Here is a 7,500-nt window from a genome sequence, read left to right on the forward strand (position 1 = left end):
CCGTCAGCTGTGAGACTGTGTTGGCTTGGTTTCATTTCATTCGATGCTGGGTTGTGTAGTGCAAGTTCTATATGCTTTTCAATGTCCTTCTGTTGTTATTCGTTGTATAGCTCTATTTATAGAGTTGCACACACACACACACACACACACACACACACACACACACACACACACAACACACACACACACACACACACACACACACACACACTAAACATATATATATATATATACTTATATACATATTTACATATGTATATATATATATATATATATATATATATATATATATATATATATATATATATATATATTATATATATATATGTATATATACAACACACACACACACACACACACACACACACACACACACACACACACAACACACACACAAATATATATATATATATATATATATATATTTATATATATATACCCTATATACACACAAACATGCACACAACACACACAACACACACACACACACACACAACACACCACACATACACACACACACTACACTTTATATATATATATATATATATATATATATATATATATATATATATATATGATTATATATATATATATATATATATATATATATATATATATATATATATATATATATATATATATATATATATATATATATATATATAGTGTGTGTGTGTGCAACACACACACACATTCGCATGTGTGATTATTACTATCATCATCATCATCATTATCTTTACCCCGATACCCCGAGTAAAACCCTCTAAAAGCAGATAGAAAAAAATAAACGCTTAATTCCATTCTGGCAATATTGTTTCCGTCAGCTCTAACCCTAAACCGACCGACTTCATGAAATTCCAACGCAAAGTGAATTTCAATCTGCGGGAAGTGAAAAACCCGGACTTCTCCCCTACACAATGCTCGGTGACTGTCTCTTGCGGTTGGGATTCGTCTGGCTTGTGATTCGTGGGAGAAATTCTGTTATGTTGTACACCAGCCATTGTTGCATGTTAAGAAGAAGAAGGACGCCAGTGTTGCATGTCAAGGAGAAGGACGCCAGTGTTGCATGTCAAGGAGAAGAAGGACGCCAGTGTTGCATGTCAAGAAGAAGAAGGACGCCATTGTTGCATGTTAAGAAGAAGAAGGACGCCAGTGTTGCATGTCAAGGAGAAGGACGCCTGTGTTGCATGTCAAGAAGGAGAAGTATGCCAGTGTTGCATTTCAAGAAGGAGAAGGACACCAGTGTTGCATGTCAAGGAGAAGGACGCCAGTGTTGCATGTGTACAGGGCAGATTTAATATATATATATATATATATATATATATATATATATATATATATATATATATATATATAAACACACACACACACACACATAAATATACCTTGTTAGGGGAATATCGAAGTAGTAGACTCGTAGAAGTGATATTATCTTGCAAGGTAAAATGAACTAGATTTTATTCATTTTTCTGTTAATTTATTTATCTGTCTATTTGTTTATTTACTTACTTATTTATCTATTTATCTATTTATTTATATATTTATTTACTTGCTGGTATTTATCAATTTATTGTTGATTGTAATTTATACATTTGCTGATATTGATTGATAGATTTATTCATTTATTTATTTTCAATATATTTATCTATTCACCCATCTATCTATCTATCTATCTATTTATCTTCTTATTCATTCATTCATTTTTGTGTAATTATTCAAAAAATATTCATAAATATATTTACATTCCATCCAGTTTTTTACTACAATCTACAGTGTTATCATGTTCCCTCTACCCTATTTATCATCACATTTGATAAGCATGAATGATAATGAAACATGATATAATAACATTCATTTCGATAATGATGCATAACTCAATATAATATTTCAATCCATGGAATTCACAATTTATATATATATATTTTTTTTCTTTTTAATTCGTATCGATGCTTTGCATGACAAACTGGGAATTAATCAGTAACCTGCGTCGAAAGTAAACAAAATTAATTACATGTTATTGTTACGATAATAGAACATTTCGAAAACAATATTAATAATGAAATGGAAATTTATTCATAACAATGAAGGCTACGAAATAATAAAAATACATATATAAAAGAAAAATAGGAAGCTTTTTTTTTTTTTTTTTTTTTTTTTTTTTAAGCCTATGTAATATCAACTGAGATAATGTTCATTTTAGAAGTTAAGGAAATATCTAGAAAATTACAAGAATATAATAGGAAGGTTAAGTTAAAGGTTAGGAGAGAATAATAGAAAAAAAAATGAGAGAGAGAGGGGGGGGAGAAAGAGAAAGAAAGAGAGAGGAGAGAGAGAAGAGTGAGAGAGAGAGAGAGAGAGAGAGAGAGAGAGAGAGAGAGAGAGAGTTGAGTGAGAGAGAGAGAGAGAAGAGAGAGAGAGAGAGAGAGAGAGAGAGAGAGAGAGAGAGAGAGAGAGAGAGAGAGAGAGAGACAGTAAAAGTAAAAGTCGGATACAAAACACGAAAACGAATATGCTTTGTAATAAATTAAAAAAGGGAGACATAATATGAATGATTATTTGCAGTTTATTTGCTAGTTCGTGTACACACACACACACACACACACACACACACACACACACACACACACACACACACACACACACACACACACACACACACACACACACACACACAACACAACACACACACACACCACAATCACACCACACACTCACACTCCCTCATCCCTCCCCTCTCTCTCTCTCTCTCTCTCTCTCTCTCTCTCTCTCTCTCTCTCTCTCTCTCTCTCTCTCTATCCCACAAGTTAAATGCATTATGAATTTATAAAAAAATACCATTGAATACAAAGGATAGCTATTTGTTTTAAGGCATTTTAATGCTGAAAAAGGAAAAAAAAAAAAATATATATATATGCGATTTTCTTCTTCTTTTCCTTCTTCTTACTATTATTAATATTATCATTATTATTATTATCATTATTATTATTATTATTAATATTATTACTATTATATTATTATTATTATTATTATTATTATTATTATCATTATTATTATTATTATATTATCATTATTATTATTATTATTATCATTATTATTATTACTATTACTATTACTATTACTATTACTATTATTATTATTATTATTATCATTATTATTACTATTACTATTTTATAAATCCTCAGTCTAAAGAACGTGAAACAGGATAAAGAAATCTCGGCAGAAAAAAAGACGAAAGAAGGAAGAAGATTAAAGCTAAAATAAACGAGGAAAACATACGTAATAAAGTAAGAAAAGAGTCATAATACACCTACTTATTGTGAGAAAAAGAAACAAAAAAAAAAAAAAAACGTAGGAACCTCTTCTTTGCTTATTTTAATGTTCCTTACTATATCCCAAAATGTAATTTGTTTGGAATGATCTAATCAGCCCAATAATACCGGGTGATGATGATAGTGATGTTAGTACATGAAATACAGACGATTTGGAGTTTGATTCGAAGCAATGGCCTAAAATGAACTGCAATACTGGCAAAAGGGAACTTTACTCTACGATATTTAATAAAATTGTAAAATCCTATGGATAGAAGGTGCCAGGGACGAAGGAAATTGAAAGAGAATATAATTCCTTAGCGATATGGTAAAATATCTATAATAATAATAATTTTAATAATAATAATAATAATAATAATAATAATAATAATAATAATAAAAAACAGAACGTAAGTGCCTGAGACTAACTGTGTTCTTTTATCTTGATGAGAGAGAGAGAGAGAGAGAGAGAGAGAGAGAGAGAGAGAGAGAGAGAGAGAGAGAGAGAGAGAGAGAGAGAGAGAGAGAGAGAGAGAGAGACAGACAGACAGACAAAAGACAGACAGACAAATAGACAGACAGACAAACGGACATAAAGATAGATAGATAGAGAGAGAGACATAGATAGATAGGTAGATAGATAGATTGATAGATGGAGAGAGAGAGAGAGAGAGAGAGAGAGAGAGAGAGAGAGAGAGAGAGAGAGAGAGAGAGAGAGAGAGAGAGAGAGAGAGAGAGAGAGAGAGAGAGGGGCAGACGGACGGACATAGACAGAGATAAAAATAAAGATAGATAAATAAATGGATCGATCGATCGATAGATTGATTAAAATGTAGATAGATAGAGATCTATATAGATAGACATATAGATAGACAGACAAATAGGCAGAAAGACAGACAGGCAGACAGACAGACAGATAAACAAAGAGATATAGAGAAAAAGACAATGCATTTTATACGAAAAACTTTCATAAATAAACACTGATACTTTTCATTCCCAAAATCTTTTATAATCACGAGAAACAGTCATATTGCCCAGTATAAAAGACGGTTCGGTCACTTACCATAATCCAGACCCAAAAGAGATTTACACGGGCGCAGTGTGACATCTTGAAATTGTTTTGTCCAAAACCTTTGAGAATTGACCAGGGAGTTTTGCTGTTGCCCCGAATTTGAGCCCTGTTTTGCCCCGAACTTGAGCTTTATGTTGCCCTGAACTTGAGCACTGTCTTACCCCGAACTTGAGCTCTGTGTTGCCCCGAACTTGAACTCTATGTTGCCCCGAACTTGAACACTGTGTTGTCCCGAACTTGACCACTATGTTGCCCCGAACTTGAGCTCTGTGTTGCCCCGAACTTGAGCAATGTGTTGCCCCGAACTTGAGCACTGCGTTGGAACGAACCTGAGCACTGTGTTGCCCCGAACTTGAGCACTGTCTTACCCCGAACTTGTACTGATGCTGCGCCACAGGAAATGCTTGCGAGAGAGAGATCATTTGTCACGGGATTAGAGGGCGTGGCTTGAGCGTTGGGGGGGGGGGGGTATTGCAAGAGCGGCCGTACTTGCTTCTGTTGCATGCAATAGTTGAGGATCACTTGCATGTTTATTTCTATTTATTTATCTAACTTCATTTTATGCTTTATGCTCCGATTTTGTCTCTTATTACAAATATATTTATTTTATGCACTGTATAAATTGATTATTTTCGTTATTATTACTACTATTATTATTGGTATTATTACGCCTATTATTATATTGTCATTTTATTATCATTTTTACTAATATTATTTCTATATTATTACTATTATTATCATCGTAAAAAAGAAAGAAAGAAAAAAAAATATATTGTTATTATTAATAATATTATTATCATCATTATCATTATCATTATCATTATCATTATCATTATTATTATTATTATTATTATTATTATTATTATTATTATTATCATTATTATCGTTATTATTATTATTTTATTATTATTATTATTATTATTATTATTATTGTTATTATTATCATTGTTATTATTATCATTATTCTTATTATTATTATTATTATTATTATTATTATCATTATCATTATCATTATCATTATCATTATCATTATCATTATTATTATCATTAATATTATTATTATTATTATTATTATTATTATTATTATTATTATTATTACCATTATGCTTATTATCATCGTCATTACTACTGTTATTATTATTGCTTTGTTTTTTTTTTTTTTATTATTATTATTATTTTTATTATTATTATTATTATTATTATTATCATTATTGTTCTTCTTATTATTATCAACACCATCATTATTATCATCATCATTGTTAGTAGTATCATCATCACCATCATCATCATCATCATCATGATCACCATCGTCATAACTATTATTTTTTTATTATTATTATCATTATAATCATTATCGCTATAATTATTACCATAATCATTATTATGATTATTATAATCATTATTATTATCATTATTACTATTATTATTATCATCATTATTACTGTTACTATTTTCATTATTACTCTTCTTTGTCTTATTTAAATATCATTCCAGGCGTTGTTGCTGTTTTGTTGTTATTGTTATTGTCAACACCATTGTTATTATTATCGTCCTTATCACCATTACTATTTTTATAATTTTCGCCATTACCATCAACATCCTATGAAATAACTTCACATTCTCATGAACGAGAGAAAAAAATGCATTATTTCAGTTACAGCAAATATGTTTTCATCATTTCTAACTCAGCTCTGGCCGAATACACGAAATTCCGACGCAAAGAGAATTTCAACCTGATTAAGTGGAACCCCTGATCTTCTCTCCAACACAGTGCTCGGTCAAACGTTCATAGTCAGAGACACTTCGGATGCCTTTTCCGGGGGAGGTCCGCTGTCACCTCGGCTCTGATTGGCTGCGACGTGAACCAGCTCGGCGGTGATTGGCTGGCGGGCGCGAGATGGGTGGGAGGGATGGGAGAGAGAGAGAGAGAGAGAGAGAGAGAGAGAGAGAGAGAGAGAGAGAGAGAGAGAGAGAGAGAGAGAGAGAGAGAGAGAGAGAGAGAGAGAGAGAGAATGCCCATGTGAAGTGAGAGGAAATAAGAATACCAATGTGTGTGTGTATTTTTACACACGCTAGATCCTGCAACATACATAACTAATCAGCGAACTGCAATCTGAAGAAAGAACAATATTTGCAAACAATTATAATGATAGTGAAGATGATTATAACAATAGTTATGATGATGATGAAGATGATGCTGATAACGATGATGGTGACGGTGATGATGTTGATGCTATTGATGATGATGGTAATGATAACGATAATGATGATGATAATGATGATGAGGATAACAATAAGAAACTATGAACAGCTAGTCATGGCACTTAGTCGAGATATTTAAAAGATCTGAACTACGTGTCATGACTAGCTGTTCAAAACGATTCAAAAGCAGTAATGAAATTCAGTTTTCTCTAATCAAAAGACGTTTGTTTGATTTCAACGTTTTGTTTCTTAGGATATTTAGCATTGCATGTTTTGTGTCGTTTAATGAAACTTGGGTTGTTTTGTGCATGAACTCGTGACAGTGAAACAATATGGTAACCAATGATGAAAGATAAATATTAAATATAGTATTGAATATTAGATTTCAAAGCAATTCATGAACGTTTTCATAATTCTTTTTATTCGCATCGATGCTTTACATGATATAAACTAGAAATTCATTAGTACAGCACACGTCAAAGATAAATTAATTACCCCTAAAAAAAGAAAAAAAAAAAAAAAGAAAAAAAAAAAAAGGTTTCTTTCATAACAAGGAAGAAAAAAAAAAAATTCAAAATGATAGAGAGAGAGAGAGAGAGAGAGAGAGAGAGAGAGAGAGAGAGAGAGAGAGAGAGAGAGACAGACACACAGACAGACAGACAGACAGACACACACACACACACACACACACACACACACACACACACACACACACACACAAACACACACACACACACACACACAGGATGAGAGACAGGCAGACAAACAAACAGACAGACAGACAGACAAACAAACAAACAGACAGACAGACAGACAACAAACAGACAGACAGACAAAAAGACAGACAGACAAAAAGACATATAAACAGCCAAACAGAAAGACAAACTGACACAGAGATTTAGAAATATGCATTATAGA

This window comes from Penaeus monodon, chromosome 26 (assembly GCF_015228065.2).
Source record: "Penaeus monodon isolate SGIC_2016 chromosome 26, NSTDA_Pmon_1, whole genome shotgun sequence".
NCBI classification, from domain to species: domain Eukaryota; kingdom Metazoa; phylum Arthropoda; class Malacostraca; order Decapoda; family Penaeidae; genus Penaeus; species Penaeus monodon.